Raw genomic sequence first — 17,067 nt, 5'->3', positions numbered from 1 at the left:
CCTTCCAGTCCTGAAGCAACAGGCTCTAACCAATCACTACATTTTGTAGTGACTTGGGGTGTTGTCCCAGCCTGGATAGCAAAACGTGTCTTCAGGTGTAGTCACCCAATAGGTTGAGGCACACTCAACTGCTCTATTGTAATCCTACTCTTTTGCCCTTTTTGTGATTGAATGTTCCATTAGAACCTACCCTTGTGTATTCCCTATATGCATTTAAAGAAGACCAGCAGTTCCCTCACTTTCCAAGGATCCTTAATGTCACAGAGCCATCTCTGGAATATTGAAAATGGTTCTTCTGTATGGATGAATGCTTTCTCTTTTGTTTTGTTGAGTTATTGGAAGAGTCAGATTTTGTGAACCCAGCATTAGGTCACCAGCTAGGACAGTTGCCAAAAACAGGGGTTGAAGATTTTCTGTCTTCCTGAGGATGACTGGAATCTGAACACAGCTCTGATGATGTGGCCATAGAAGACCAAGATGAAGACCAAGGGAGAGAGCGAGATGCCCATGGCCAGGATGAAGGCGATGCCCCCCACACCAGTGCTGATGTAGGCCAAGCGGATCCAGGTGGGCATCTCACACAGGACAGGAAGTGGTTCACCTTGTTGTGCAACGTCATTGGGGATATGATCAAAGAGTTGGCCACCACAGAGCCAAGGTAAGACGAGGCAGAGTTGTGGCTGCATAATAGTCACATAGTGCAGAAACTTGCAGATGGCCACAAACCTGTCATAGGCCATGATGGCCACCAGCAGTCACTCCACTCCATGAAGGCCCAGGAACAGGAATCGCTGGACTTTGCAACCTCCATGGCTGAGTGTCATGGCCGCTCAGGTTGTGGAGCAGCTGGGGATGGAGCTGGTGGTGAAGCTGAGGTCCAGGAAGGACGGGGAGATGGGAAAGAAATATACAGGTGTGTGGAGGTGGGGATTCAGCTGCGACAACAGGATGATGGTGTGTGGCCCATTAGAGTCAGCAGGTAGGCTACCAGGAGGACCACAAAGCCGACCCTTTCAAGGTAGAGGGTAGTCAGAAAAACCCAGGAGGGGGAAGTGGCCCTGGGGTGTAACCATTGTTCTCACCCATCTCTACTGCACTTGAGGAGAGGTGTCAACACCAGTAATGACAATGGCTGATGCTGGAGTATGGATCCTAGCCAGGTTTAAAGAAGCAAATATGGGTTTATTTACTCACAATAAATAAACAGTGGTGTGGAGGCTCTGCTATGGCTATTATTATTATCTACAACTTCCAGAAAAAGAAACAGGCACCCATGTGCTAAGCAAATGTCATCTGTAGAGAGGCAGAGGTGGTCTGCACACAGGAAATGTGGCTGACATCCTCATCTTTATTCACACCTGGTACGCTATCATTCCAGAGAGGCAAGACCCACATCTGCCAAGTTCCAACCTTTGCTTCTCTCACAAGCCACAAGTTTCTGAGCTCCTTTCAAAATCAGAGGCACAAAAGAAGACTCCAAACAACCACCTGATGAAATTTAGGAAACACCATATGCAGCTGATCTTTCAACATCATGGGTTTCAAATACAAGGGCACACTCATACAGAAATCTTTTTTTAGTAAATTAAAATGCTTAGAGACTTGCAACCATTTGATAAAATCAAAGACAAAACATGTGACTAAATATATAATTTTTTAACACAAATCTAGGATGTCATGAATGCATAACATCTGTGCAGTTATTATGACATTTTATCACTTACTAATATAAAATATACAAAATACTTATAAAAACTTTAAAATGTATCAACATTTCCACCAACAGAGACCATGCATTGTGCCAGTTGTAAAGAAGAGAAATGGAAACCAAAGCAAAACTGCAGCAGGCATCATCACTGCAGGAGAGGAAATCGGAAAGCCTGGCACTGTACTATGACCTCAGACACCCCTGTGGTGGGAGACATGTGTCCTCCTCAATTAAGCAATGGGGACAGGATTCTAAGCCTCTGGTACGTGTGTAGAGGTTACCTGCTCAGGCTTCGGACTCCCAAAAGGAAACACAGGCTCCTGGGAGCACCAACAATCCTTGTTAGAGTCTGTAAACAAGTCTGGATGGCGCCTGGCATTTTGCCAGAGGGAGTGGTTTGTGAAGTAACGCCAGTGAGCCATTAAGTGTGGAGATTCCTTATTGGTTGACTGCTGTATCTAGTTTATGCTAATTAAGATAAGCTGTGTGGAATGTATAAATACCCCTCCTGTCCTACAATAAACGGCTCCCACTCCTGCTGTATCAATCTACACAAGTTGCTCATCATCCCCCGGTTATTTTGCTGCAGCTGGTCTGTGGCAAGTCCTGACACCTGTGACTCTCCCCTCATAGTGGAGAGGAACTGACCTAGCAAATACCCCCCCCCAAAATGCACCCTGCACATTGAACTTCACCTGGAGGAGGCAGAGAAGTGCTCAGAGGAGCACCCTTGTTCCTCAACCCTAGGGAGCCCCTCACCCTCTTCACCCAGCATCGATATTATTCTGATGTCAGATAAAATATTAAAAAATCTACCATAAAATCAAGTTAAAAATAATATAAAAATGAGACATTTTCTATGGTAACACATTCACCATTATCTTATGCAATTTCCAACGTGGGAAGTAAACAGTAGTCATATAGTTGTACTCCATTAGGTCATGGCTCAGACTCTGAGTCTGAGGGGGACAACTTCAAATAACACCCACTTACACCTGTGACGTGCCCACCCCAGAGCTTGGACGGGGGGAAGGAGCAATTCTTGCTTCTGTAGACCATGGAACAGTGGGACCTGTGATCACCGCTGGACCCGGACACTGACTGCCTCCCGTTCGTCCCACAGCTTTACCAAGAGAAGCTATTGCATTTGTGCTGACTGCGCAGGAGACAGCTTCCTGGGGTGCCCTGACCACCACACGCTGGGCAGCTGACCTCCAAGTCCACCCTGAGCTGTGAATTCTGTTTTTTTTCTAGAAATCCCTCTCCTAGTGATTTAGGGATTTAGGGAGCTGGTTGCAGGGAGGGTGCTGGTAAAGAGGGCAGATCCAGCACTTAGGGCCATGGTGCCTGCTGCCCCTGACATCCATGGTACTTATTTCCTTCAGAGGCTAGTGCTTGGTCCAGTTACTCAGCAGATCTGCTGAGAGTCTACTATGCCACAGCCCCTGAGCCAGGGGTTAGACAGATGATTCAGTAGGTCCCAGCTTGTTCCTAAACAGCACTCAGTTGTGCTGATGTGCCCAGGCCTCAAGGGTTCCTAGTTGTTTGGGGTATTTTGCTAAAGCCACGGAAGCCCCAGCTGTTCTCATTCACCATTGTCCACTCTCCACCCTGGGCTCCTCCTCTCTGCTCTCTGCTCAACCTGAACCCACTGTGGGAGCTCCAGAAAAGACATGGCCTCATGCCACACCCACTGGCCTCTCCCTTGATCCAGAGTCTGAGTCCTCACTCCTCCCTACACACTTGCCAGGGGCCTGAGCTTCCGGAGCCCTCTTGTCTCTGTTGCTGCCCTGATGACCCGGGCAGGCTCCCTCAAGGGCGGAACCTGCTCCTCAGTCTGTACAGAATGTTCCAGAGCCTGAGGGCTGTGGTAATACCTCCTTGGAGTGACCCCCTCAGTGCTGCTGCCCAGCTGTCCCTCTGTCCTTGCTCTCTGTTCTATTTCCCTTTCTGCTACTATTGCCTACATAACCTCCTAGCATACATTTGACCTTATTCTAAATCAAATAGAAAGAAGAGCTGGGCATGTGGATCAGTGGTTAAGTGCCCATAAGGTTTATACTTCATGCCAGAAAATTAAAATTAAAAAAAAATTAAAATGAATGTTTCTGATTGTTCCTTCAGTATAATTTCTAAGACATCTTTTTCTCTCCCAAGATCATCAAAATTTCCTTTTTTTCATGTTGCTCTGAGAAATTTAGTAATTTCAGTATTTGCATCTATGTGTGCTTCATGAGTGTATTGTTTTTTTTTCATTTTTAAAAATGTGTTCTTTTTTTGATATACGTGACACTAGAGTACATTTTGACATATTATACATGCATGGAGTATAACTGATTAGGAACCAGGCTTTTGGTTGTACATGATGTAAACTTACCCTGGTCTGTAGTCATATATTAACATAGAAATATTTTGTCCCATTCAGTCTACTCTCCTTTCTATGCCCCCTCCCTCCCTTCCCATAATTTCCCTTTGTCTAATCCAATGGACTTTTATTTTTTCCTCCCCACCCTCCCGTGTGTGTGTTTGTTTGTTTGTGTGTGTGTGTGTGTGTGTGTGTGTGTTTGTCTGTGGGTGTGTGTGACATTTTCTTTATCCATTCATCTCTGAAGGGCACAAGAGCTACCATGAATTGAGCTGCTATAAACATTGATATGACTGACCTACTGTACTTTGCTGATTTTAATTCCTTTTAGTTATAAATTGAGGAGTGGAATAATTGGGTCAAATGGTGTTTCTCTTCCAAGTTGTCTGAGGAATCTTCACACTCGTTTCCAGAATGGTTGCACCAATCTGTAGTCCCACCAGCAATGTAAGAGTGAATCTTTTCCCCACATTCTCATCAATATTAACTGTAACTTGTATTCCTGGTAATTGCTCTCCTGACTGGAGTGAGATGGAATGGCAAGGTAGTTTTAATTTGCATATCTCTAATTGTTAGATAGGTTGAACTTTCTTTTTCTATATTTCTTGACCATGAATGACTGCATATTTAATGTGTGACTGGTGCTGGGGCTCCAGCTTCATCATTTAGCAGGACAACTTTTGCATTTTATAGAAGCATTTTAGAAAATAATTCTCTCTTCATTGATGTTTTTAATCCATTTGCTATAATGAACTGTTCACAATTGTGTGCTTCATTCCATCTTCAAACATTTTCATTGGTTTATAAGAATCTTTTCTCATGAAAGAGCTTGGTAGGAGACACCTCATACCAAAGCCTCATAAATTTTGGAGATAAATCTGCCCAAATCCTTAAAAATTGTTGACAGTTCCATAAAAAAGATGTTAAGAACAAAACATAGAGTCTTAAAGACAGCAGGCTGATTCTATGACCTCCTGGGAAAATTGCTGATAGAGTTGTTTGTTTTTCTTCTGGCATCTGAGGTCTAACTTAAGTGGGTATTAGAAGAGTTCAGTCTGCATGTTGTTTCAGTGGTGCCATTACTGATATTACGGGCACAGTGCTGACAGTTGCTTTCAAGCAAACTAAGTTCAGAGAGATGCAAATGTTCCCCAAAGAGATGGGTGTGTAAAAAAAACAGTGCACCAGGGTTCTGATTGCCTCCACCATTTGCAGTAGGAATGAGGTCAGGGCCTGCACTCAGCACCTCTGATTAATACAGTATCCTTCAGGGCCTTTTCAGGGAAAGAAACTGACAAGAACAGCAGAGATTGTACCTTAGTGCATTCAATCTGCGATACCAAGATACCTTAAGGTAGAAAGTGTATATAAAATGTAAACCTATTCCTTCAGATTCAGTGTCTGGTGAGGGCTGCCTTCTTGTTTAACATGGTGCCTTCTTCTGTGTCTTAACTTGGTGGAGGGTGAACAAACTCACTAGGAACCATTTTTCAAAGGTCTTGATTCAATTGAAGAGTCCCTACATTCATGACATGATAGTCACTTTCCATAAGTTTTACCTCTTAAAACCATCAACACAAGGTGATGATTATGATACATGAGTTTTGGAAAGAACAGACATTCCCCCCATAGCACATTCCCATGCATTTTCATATCTGAATTCTGTGTTTTACCTCCTACCCCCTTGTACTCTCCTTCCCAGGGATGCCTTGGTGCACAGACCTCTGCACATTCACAGAGTTCCAATCCCAGGAGGGCCCTGTGAGAGCTTCAAGGCTATGTATGCTGTGCTGCATTGGGCTAGTCATCATTTTATATCTGATCATGCATGAATGCTGAGGATCTTAGCAGGGGACAGCATTATTACAGAGTTCAGCTTAGCAGCAGGGCTCACACATTTTCTCTATGTACAGCTTTGTACACAGAGATATTATTTTGTCCTTCTCACATGGTGCAAACACACTTCTTGGACAAACTCATGGTTCCTTGTTGCCAAGGGACCAAAGGATGGACTGAGTTCAGAAACATAAGTTATGACAGCAGCAGCAGATGTAACAGAGAAGTGAAACATTTTCCCAGGAGACATATGAAGCTCTGGTGGCAGTGGCCATGGAAGTATCCAATGTGAGAAGCTAGTCTTTCTCTCTTGTTTCAGAACACTTCCCTGTGGAATCTGCAACAGGCTTACCATCTCATATGAAAGACAGAATGTTCTTGGGAACTTAGGTATTATGTTTCACTAGGTACTTATAACTAAATAGAAGTGCTCACATGATCATTGCAAGAACACCTAACAGGGATGTATTGAGATCAGACATTTTGAATTCTAAGGACGAGAGCACTCTTCTTATGAGATGAATATTCACAGATTGAGATACGGAAATAAAATTTAAAGTTTATTGAAAGATTTTAGAGATAAAAAGTAAGTAAGATTCGGCTTCAAAATGCTATTGTAAAGAGACAGATGAACCATTAAGAGTAGAAATCATTAAAACTAAAGAAAAAATTAAGTGTACTTTGTAATTCAAGATAAGATATAAAACATAGCTAGGCTGAAGCATGCACACATTCTCTATTTTGTATAAATTTTACAAGTTAGAAATACTGTGAGAATCTTTTGGATCCTGTAGATACATTTTGTATTTAAATTTAAATAAGAGTATAACTTAGGGTGGGAAATTTGCCTTATAGGTGCATGTCTGTGGTTTGGGTACTCAATACTGCCAAAAAATGTGTGTGTGTGTGTATGTGTGTGTGTGTGTGTGTGTGTGTGTGTGTGTGTGTTTCTTTATTTATTCTTTTTTAAATGTTTAAACCCTGAATGATACAAAATTCATTTCCAGCAAGAGTTACATAGTATTTGAACATAAATTACTTCTTGAGAATTGTAAATTTTGCAGATTCATATAATTCTTATGAGAAGATTATATCAAATCATTTTCAGTTAGAAATATTCTGAAAAAATTTAGTAAAATAAGCTGAAATTTTTTCTCAGGTTTAAATATTATTAACATCATCTTGTAATATGTGCTAAGTATGACTGAAACTCTTGGTGCATCACTGCTTTCCATAACCCATTTCAGTCACTCTATGAGATGTGGCAAGTAAAAAGTAAACCCTCGTTTGGCAGACATTGTGGGATTCACTAGGAATAGGGGTCATGTGGGAAGTCAATGGATTCTGTGTGGTGGGTGAGGAGGATGACAAAAAGTGCTTCATATTCCTAACTCCACTCATTAGACTGAACCCTGGCTTGCACACCTTATGGCTCACCAGTCCTCACCCTTGATCTCTGCTTGAACTTCCTAGTCCTCACTGATGTTTATTTCCTTAGGAATCAGCCCATATAAAGTAGCATTAATTTGACATGTGATATTTAGAACAAAGACTTCAATATTCCAAATGAGTTCTCTGCTGAATCCTATAATAACTTTCTGAAATTAAAAGAAAAATAACTGATAATGATTAGATTTATAAGATGAGAGGAAGAATATACAAAATTTACTGCTTTTGATTAGAGTTATTATTCAGAAAAAAATGATTATTTTATTTTGAATTTGCACAAATAATAAATAGAAAAATATAAGAAGAAAAATTGAATAAAATTTTATTCTAAGTGCCCATCCACGTAGACAATTTCCAATCTTGTTTCAATAAGACCAAGAAAAAAATCTTCTTATTGATAGTAAGTTAGCAGAAAATAAACACATTTATATTTAGTGGAAAATGCACAATTAAAGTCTTATTTCAAATGACACATATTTATAAGACAATTTTATAAAGACCACAGCAGTGTATTTATATTCTAGATTGATTTTAGTCTCTAAACTCTTGGTACGAAATAAACCTTTTCATTTACTACATATTGCTGAATGGACTTGCAGCTAAGTCCTGGGAAAAGAGGCAGAAAGTTTATATGCACTACATAAAACAGATCCACTGAGTCTGTCTGTTCAGGTTCCTACCCCTCCTTGTTTCTCAGGCTGTAGAAGATGGAGTTGAGCATTGGGGTGAGGGTGATATGAGAGATAGTCAAAATTTTGCCCTCCACTGAAGACCAGAGGGATCTTGGCTCTGGGTAAGAGTTAGCAAAGTGTGCTTAGCAGAAAGTCACCACAGTGAAGTGGGTGCTCCATACAGAGTAGGCCTTCTTTCCTGCCATGAATATATAAAGCAGGGATCAAGAAAGACTTGACCACAGGAAGAAGTGATTCCAGTTAGTTCAAACCTAAGGTAAAGGGTGAGGCTCACAAACACCATGTGCTTTTGGACCTAGATGTTTATTCAAGCCAAAGCCTGCATGGTGCAAATATTGCAGAGAAAATGATTGATGGCCCTGAATCAGCAGCAAGAGATATGGAGTGCATATATTGCGAGCATGTGATAGTAAAGCAAGAGTGACTCCACTTTGTTTTTTAACTCCATTTTGTAAAACATCATGCCAACTGTAAGAGTCATGGCAGGGCAAGATGTTCTTTTCCTTTTGCTATAGAAACCTTTAAGAACAGAGATCTTGGGATGGAGATATGGCTTAAACGGTAACACGCTCACTTGGCATGCAAGGAGCTTTGGGTTCAATCCTCAGCACCACATAAAAATAAAATAATGATGTTGTGTCCACCAAAAACTAAAAAATAAATATTAAAAAATTCTCTCTCTCTTAAAACAAAAAACACAGAACCACCTAATGGGGCATCGTTTCTGAAACCAGGGTAACAGGGCTCTGTTTCTGTAACTGGGTGACTGGACTAATTGTGATTGGGTAAGCATTCTTCCACCTGACTGCACTCCCCTGCTTCTGTAACCTGGCTTGCTTGCATTGGCTAGACCCCAAAAGGTCCCTTTTTTGTTTTTCAGGCCTATAAGGAGTGCCATTGCACTTGTTCAGGGCTGACCAAGGGAACAGCTTTATTATCTGGTCAGTAGCCACTGGTGTGTTTCAATAAAGGCTTGATTTGATTGTGAATGGTGTGGAAGTAAGTTTCTGAAATCCTGGGATGATGCTTTAACTTTAACAAGCACAGAAGTTGATAAATCCCTTTATAAAAAGACCCATTTTCACAGGATGCAGTCATGCAGGCTTGTAATCTCGAAAGCTTCAGAGGCTGAGATGGGAGTATCACCAGTTCAAAGTCAGCCTCAGCAACATTGAAGTGCTAAGCTAGTCAGTGAGACCTTGTCTCTAAATAAAACAAAATTGGGCTGCGGATGTAGCTCAGTGGCTAAGTGCCCCTGAGTTCAATACACAGTAAAAAAAGCCACAGATATCAGGAATAGTGTCTCTCCACTTATTAACGAAGAAACACTGAACTCCACATTCAGTGAAATAGGAAAGCCAAAGCCATCTTGGGGACACTTGTGGAGATGTAACGTAGATCAATGGGAGACAGACAACTTAGGGAATAGAGGAGTATGTGGAAGAGATGGATATCCAGGAGGATGAGAATGATCATGGATAGGTTGTCAATTATTGTCATTAGGAAGATGAGAATAATGCAAACAAAGAGAAAACACTAAATCTGTTTTTATATATTTTTTTATTATTTTGTACTGGAGATTGAGCAGGATTGCACAACAACTGAGGATCATTTCCAGACCATTTGGTTTTTATTTTGACAATGGGTCTCGCTAAGTTGATCAGGGCCTCACTAAGGTGATAAGGCTGTGTAAGGGTGCAATCCTTCTCCCCCAGCCTCTTGGACCACTGGAAGTATATGTGAGTGACAGTGTGCCCAACAAGACTAACTCTTAGTGATGTAAAAAACTGCAACAAGATGAAATCAGTTGACACTGATCATAAGATGCTACAGAGCTTTAATATGGTTCACCATAAAGTGACCCACAAGAATCAGTATGTTAAGTAATGATTATTAAATCAATTTTGAAAATATCTTTGTGAAATTAGGCTGTGTGTTATCCATTCAATGTATACATCTGAAATGTAGAAACAGTTTTATGCTTTTGTGAAAAGGAAATCTCAAGTTCTTCCTTAGACATTAATATTTTCTGAGATAAATTATCACAAAATTGTTTTGTAAGAAACTTCAAAATGTACAGAATAAAATCTTTCTAACTTCAGTAGAATAAGAATGTCTTATGGGCTGGGGATGTGGCTCAAGCGGTAGCGCGCTCACCTGGCATGCGTGCGGCCCGGGTTCAATCCTCAGCACCACATACCAACAAAGATGTTGTGTCCGCCGAGAACTAAAAAATAAATATTAAAAATTCTCTCTCTCTCACTGTCTCTCCTCTCTCACTCTCTTTAAAAAAAAAGAATGTCTTATATCCATAAATGAACTTACAAATTATTATTATATGCAATTGTTTTCCCAGAACAGAGACATAAAAAATTTATATAAATGCATCGAATAAAAGTCCATATTACAAAATACTTTTAAAATGTTCACAGTGGAATCTATTTCTTCCATATTTATTCATTAAGATTTATTTCCAGAATTTCACTTTTATTATTCACTGTAAGGAAATATGGTTTTTTTCTTCTCAAGTGGTGCTTTCTCAGGACTTCCAGGTGCAGCACATCTTAAGTCAGAAAACATTTTTTTTTGTTCTAAAATTCATGTTGAATTTTTACTGCCAAGACCTCACATATTTAGTCAGGAAATTCATACTCTGGCTTTTCACTGTTCTTCTCCATCTAGACTCCTTTTGGTCTTCATCCAATCTCCAGAGTGTTGTAGAATCTCAATCCCATATATGATATTTATCCCCATGTTCACTTCAGATTCCCAGCTGTGCCCAAGCTCTTCACAAACAGCATTTGTTATGTGTCTGTGCTTCTGTGATGCTTATGCACCAAACCCACAGGTTTATGGGCCCTTCAAAAAAACATGTGACAGTTTTGAACAACCAATAAAAGAAAAAAAACACATGTGACAGAAGACCATTCATTTGCCTAAGTGGAAAAAGGATCTGTCATCCTGACAATATTCAGATCAGAGGCGTATAGAGGATTTTGTTCTTCATGAAGTGGATCATTGGACAATTTTGACAGGTACTCCCCAAATTTCTGTGATTTTTCGGCTTATGTATTATGTTAGAGTTGAAGTTTAACAGACTTGAGTAAAGCTCACATAATGAAACCTAGAGATGAAAACAATTAATCTTGTGTGCACATGCATGCACACACACACACACACACACACACACACACATACACACACACACACACACAAACGATAGTCTCACTATCACACAGCCAAAAACAAGTGTATTTGCTGGGTTGGAATTGACTGAAAGAATGGTCACTTTACAGCAAATTTCACAACTTTGGGGAAGAATCAGATGTCCTTAAATCAAAAAACCATGTCTGTTTAATTTTTCCCTTTATTTTATTTATTCATATTTATATGCTGCTGAGGATTGAACACAGGGCCTCACACATGTTAGGTGAATGCTCTTCTGCTGAGCCACAATCCCAGCCCCATGTCTTTTTAATTTTAAGAGATGAAGAGAAAAGTCTATTGGAGAATAAATCATAATGACTGGCAAAAATATGAAATAAAATTTTATAGAACAAATTGGATAAAATCTAACAAAAGGAAGATGAGCCAGAAGAAACAGCATGAGATAATTGACATTAAGAAAAAATAGAAAAGCGTGGCTGAGGCTGGAGGTCAGTGATAGAGCACTTGCCTAGCACATGTGAGGCCCTGGGTTCGATCCTCAGCACTACATAAAAACAAATAAATAAAACAGAAAAGAGAGAAATAATAAAAGAGAACTAATGGATGCTTACAGACCTTCATAGAAATATGTATAAAAATAATAATAGATTCTATACTGAAAAAGAAAAAAAATTCTCAGAAATCAAATATCTGTGCTATTATATGAGAATAGCATAAAAACATCACCAATAAATGAGAAATGTTCTATTGAAAGTATTTTCATTAGAAATATTTCTTGAGTCCAAGATCCTAAAACATCTGAAAGAAAACTAATATTAATAATTAGCAAGATGGAGTCCACATGTCATTTGCAATCAGGAGGGAGAGAACACTTGAGAGAGTAGGACGAGGGTGAGCACCAAGCAGTGTGATGTGGGCAAGAGCCAGGTTCCAAGTTCTGAGTCACGAAATGGTAGGCAGGGTGGTAGAACTGAGATAGAAGAGAAGCATTATCTATAAAAGAGTAAAAGAGAAATTTTTCTAATACTGTATTTGACAGTGTACTAGGAAGTGACTTCTTGAATATGACATCAAAATACAAATAACATGCAAAATATCAGTTGGACTTTATCAAAATTTTTTTTGCATCAATGGACACTACAAAGAAAGAGAAGAGGCAGTACCTGTAAAGGAGGAGAAATATTTTCACAGTCATACATGTGATTAGAAATAATATGCAAATATGAAGGAGACCTACAGCTGAATCAAAAAGGCAAGCAGAAAATTAGCAAAGAACTTGAAGTCTGAATTTCTCCAAGTAGAATATCTAAGTGGATAATAGAAACATTACAACATGCTCTGCATCATCAGGGAAATAAAGGTCAAAACCACAATGAGAAGTCATTTCATATCCACTAGAAAAACTGTGATTCAAAAATTAAAATGCATTTGGACAAGGAGTTGTAACTTAAAGCTTTGCAAAGCTTTGTGGCAATTTCAAACAGTGATGTCACTGTGGAAAAATACACTGATTCCTCAAAAAAATTGTCACTGAATTAATAAATGATTCAGCATTTCCACCACTGATGTGCACACAAAGAAACAACAACAAAATGCTAAAACAGCTATTTGAGTGCTACATCACTGTCAGGTGAATGACAAACAAAAATGTGATACATATAACCAATGATAAACTATCTGGGGTTACAAAAATGTAAATATAAATAGACATAGACTACAATAATGATGAACACTGAAGAGATACTTTGTGAAAGAAACCAGTCATTAATAAGCCACAGGTGTCAACAGAGACAAGAATTGGAGAGGTGGTTTCCTGGGACTATGGGAAGGGAAGAAAGATTTTCATGAGTTTTAGTGTGTTCAGACAATCCATGGTAGTGATTGTTGTACATCAATGTGAGTGCTCTTAATAGCACAAAATTATGCACTCAAAAATGTTTGCAATGAGTATATATATATATCTTTACCTAATATATAAGCAAAAATTTTTAAATGAACTTCAGTTATTTTAAACTTGGATGAACAAATGTATTTTTTGTTTAATTAGGTAGAATCCTGAGTATTTATTCAGCAATAGATATTTAATTATGGTATGAACTTTAAAAATTTGTAAAAATAAATTGAGAACAGTAAATTATTCTTTAAGTGCCATTTCAAACCAAAATGAAAAGAACAGATTAGACTGATAACCTCACGTATCAGGATGTTGCAATAACTAAGTTATTAGCAAGTAAAAACATTCTATGTAAAATCACATGATACTACAATAATTTGTCATTAATTCACATTAATTACTGAGAGTTCTCAGAGAAGGAACTGTCCCTCATGGCCTTTGCAATATTATTATTTTTTAAAATCCAATACTTGCTTTTGATTGAACTTGCACATTTCACAGCATTCTTGAACTGCTAAACCATGCCTGAGAATCTGAAGAAGGAAATGGTATAATGGACAGTTCCAACTACCCATCAGTTTATTAAAACCTGATCCATATGCAACTCATTGAGTTGCTTAGAAACTCTATTTCTCAAAGCTGGTTTTGAAATCACAATCCTCCTTCTCAGCATACTGACAAAATAAGATTTCAGCTGTGTACCACTACACCTGGTGATTGAAAAGCATTTTGAGAATTTTACAATTTTTCATATAATTATAACAAGTATTTAAATTTAAGTCTGTTGCAGGTCTTCCAAATGTCAAGGACACTATGTCATGAAATAAATCTCTTTGTATTCATCCCAGTTAATTCCACAAAAGCATCTCACTATGAAATTTTGTGGGAAAATTCATGTGTGAAATAAAATGTGTCTCAAGCCCCAAGGGATTACTTGTAATGGGTTTTGGCATCCAAATTATGTCATCAGTACAGCAAAGGATCTTTTAATTCTCATTTAATCAAAGGATCTTTTAATTCTCTTCCTACTGGCTCAGCTACTCACCTATCAGAAGGTGGCCATCCACGTGCCAGCTATATACCAACACTATTGCCCAGAAGTGGTAGGCACATCCTGACAGAAATACTATGGCCCTCCCAGAAGTCTGATTTCTGCACTGATGTACTCACCAGGACTGAACTCTACAGAGAATGTCCCCACCCCAGAAAAGTTGCATTCACTCATATGCTTCACACTGGGCAGTAGCAAGCAGGCAACTCTTGCCTTCAGCAAATGGATTTATCACATAAAAATTCTGACTGCATCAGGTGGTTACAAACCACTATGCAATATTTCTATTTAATCAGAAATATCAAAGTAGGCAATTTCCAAAACGTCTTATTAGGTGGAATGAAAGTTTTCAGTACTGCTGGGGAGCTTTCAAAACTATTTTTCAAAGACTAAGTGCATATTTGGTAGCTTAAGCTGCATTTATTGAAAACAGAAGTGCTACAGCACTGTCTTTTGACCATTTGTTTCTAAATGAACAGTATGAGATGCACTCCTAAAGGCTGGTAACAGAGATAGCAGTGACAATCACCCCATCTTTAGCATGTTTGATACATTTAATATTTGGACACAAGTATGTAAGAAACTCTTATCTATGTCCACACAAGATCCAAGACACTAGAATACTAGAGTGTGGGTGAGGTTTAACCCAGTACAGTCCAGTGAAAACCTTACCCTGAGCAGAAATCGCTTTCTCCACAGCATGTACTGTACAATGGAGATCTGGTTGAAGGCTTTAGGTAGAACCTGAAGTAGAGCCACAGGCATCTTCTGACACTTGTCAAAGGCCATTTGGTTCTACTCTAGAGATTGTTCTCATGCATGTTCCAACAATATGCTATCAAATTGTTCCAAGTCAAAGCAAAAATGGCCTTAATGTGGACCACCAAAAAAGCACTATTGCCACAGTCTGGCTGGGCACAATGCAGGAGCCACTTGTCAAAAGAAACAAACTTTATTTTTAGAACACACACACCAAACCACACAGCTCCCCAGGAAAACCTTCAGAGCCCATCTGCCACCACCGGCTTCCCACAAGCCTCTCCACCTCCCCCACTCCTCCTGCTCTTGAGGCTGATGGGCTGGGTCGCATGGACAGAGCCAAAAAAGTCCCCCAATGAGCAGCTCCGTGGTCTGAAAGGGCAGGGAAACAGCCCAATGAGCATCACCACAGAGGAGCCAATCAATTGGCAGCTAGAAGTTTGCTGGGGCCTCTGTGAGCCAATCATCAACTGGTAGCTAGAAGTTTGCTGGCAGCTGGAAGTTTGTTGGGGCCCCTTTGGCTGTGGCTCTCAACACACTATCCAAATAAAAATTACTAAGAGATAAAAAAATCATTCAATCCTCAACCCTTTTTCCCACTTGATGGACTCATTTTTGGTTAAATATAATTTGTAGTATCTGCAGACTACAACTGAAACCTTAAATTATAAATCACAGCCATTCATAGATGACATGAATACAGTTCATGCCATGGTGGCATGTTTCAGGAAGTATAACACAACCAGGGAAACCTGCAGAGTCTTCCCTGAGGTGAGACACATGGCAGGTCAATGTGGATCACTGAAATCTCACTCTTACAGCAGATGAGAAGCCAGGTTCTCTGCTGGAAGCCACGCTCTTTTTTCTTTGCAGGGTACCCAGGATAGGGGAAGAGTGTGTAAAGGCTCCACACGTCAGGCAGAGTTGCCTACCCTGTGGCACACACCTGGGAAACCTCAGAGAAGTGTACCATGGTTCCACAGTAAGGTAAGATGCCCTCACCATGGCAAAGACCTGGGATCAGGTTTTCAGGAAACACACAGGATCTGGGCATAGTAGCTTGTGTCTGTAATCTCAATGCCTATAGCATAAGAATTGAAATTTTAAACTAAGCCTCAGAAACACAGTGAGGCCCTCTACCAAAATAAAAAATAAAAAGGGCTAGGGATTGGTTTCAGAGCTTAAGCACTTCAGACTTGATGATGTTGATGATGTAATTTTTCTCACCCCCTCCATTCTCTGACCCTAAGAATTATATCCAAAACCTCTCACAATTTTTTCTTTTGTCACAACATATATAAAAAGTCATGAAATATTTAAGGAGAAAATATCTGAACTAAACATGGGCCTGGAAAAAAGCTTTTTAAATTATGAGACCAGAGTTTTAAATATCTTTTATTTGCTGAGTCCTTTATTGGAAAAAGTAGACTAAATGAGAGAACACATACTTAAAGAAAATAGAAAAATGAAAACTCTAAATTTTTTCCATATATTTCTATGTATAAAACTATATTGCATACAAGATTTTACACACAAGTGCATGCACAGTATATATAAGATTATGTCATAATGTTTGAGAGTTGACTACAGATGCAAATAAAAAAACCCTTAAAAACAGGAAAATTAAATCTAATAATAAGAGATTTAACCTAGAAAGATATGAGGCTCTCTTGTCTTCATGCTGATGACATCCTTATGCCTACTCCAGGATGCATTGCATTACCTATGAATATACAGAGGAGAACTGAAGGAACACATATTTTCCACACCTACAATCATTTTCTCAAAAATAAAAGTTGATTGCTGAAGGCACTGCACGACTATATCAGGGGGAGGCAGGAGAATACAAGTTCAAATCCAGCCTCAGCAACTTAGGACCTAAGCAATCCAATTAGACCATGTCTCAAAATTGAAAAAAATATATATAAATAAAAAGAACTGTGATTTGGCTCAGTGGTTAAGTATCTCTAGGTTGAATCTCTCATAACAAAACAAATAAATAAATAAATAAATAAAATAAAAAGTTCTACAAGTCTGAAAAACTCCAACTGGATCTACATCAACTGAAGGTCTCACTACATTTCTACATACAAGGCTTGTCTACACTGAGTTTTTCCATGATGCTCAAAGGGACATGAAAAGTTG

General features: G+C 39.2%; 1 pseudogene; it reads right to left on the bottom strand.

Annotated features, from left to right (window-relative positions):
• Positions 1-377: 377 nt before the first annotated feature.
• On the bottom strand, positions 378-14,952 carry LOC144372141 (olfactory receptor 2W3-like; annotated as a pseudogene).
• Positions 14,953-17,067: the final 2,115 nt, after the last annotated feature.

Source organism: Ictidomys tridecemlineatus, chromosome Y (assembly GCF_052094955.1).
Source record: "Ictidomys tridecemlineatus isolate mIctTri1 chromosome Y, mIctTri1.hap1, whole genome shotgun sequence".
In the NCBI taxonomy this organism is placed as follows: Eukaryota; Metazoa; Chordata; class Mammalia; order Rodentia; family Sciuridae; genus Ictidomys; species Ictidomys tridecemlineatus.
The sequence above is the reverse complement of the archived record's forward strand: the minus strand, read 5'-3'. Positions and strand labels throughout refer to the sequence as shown.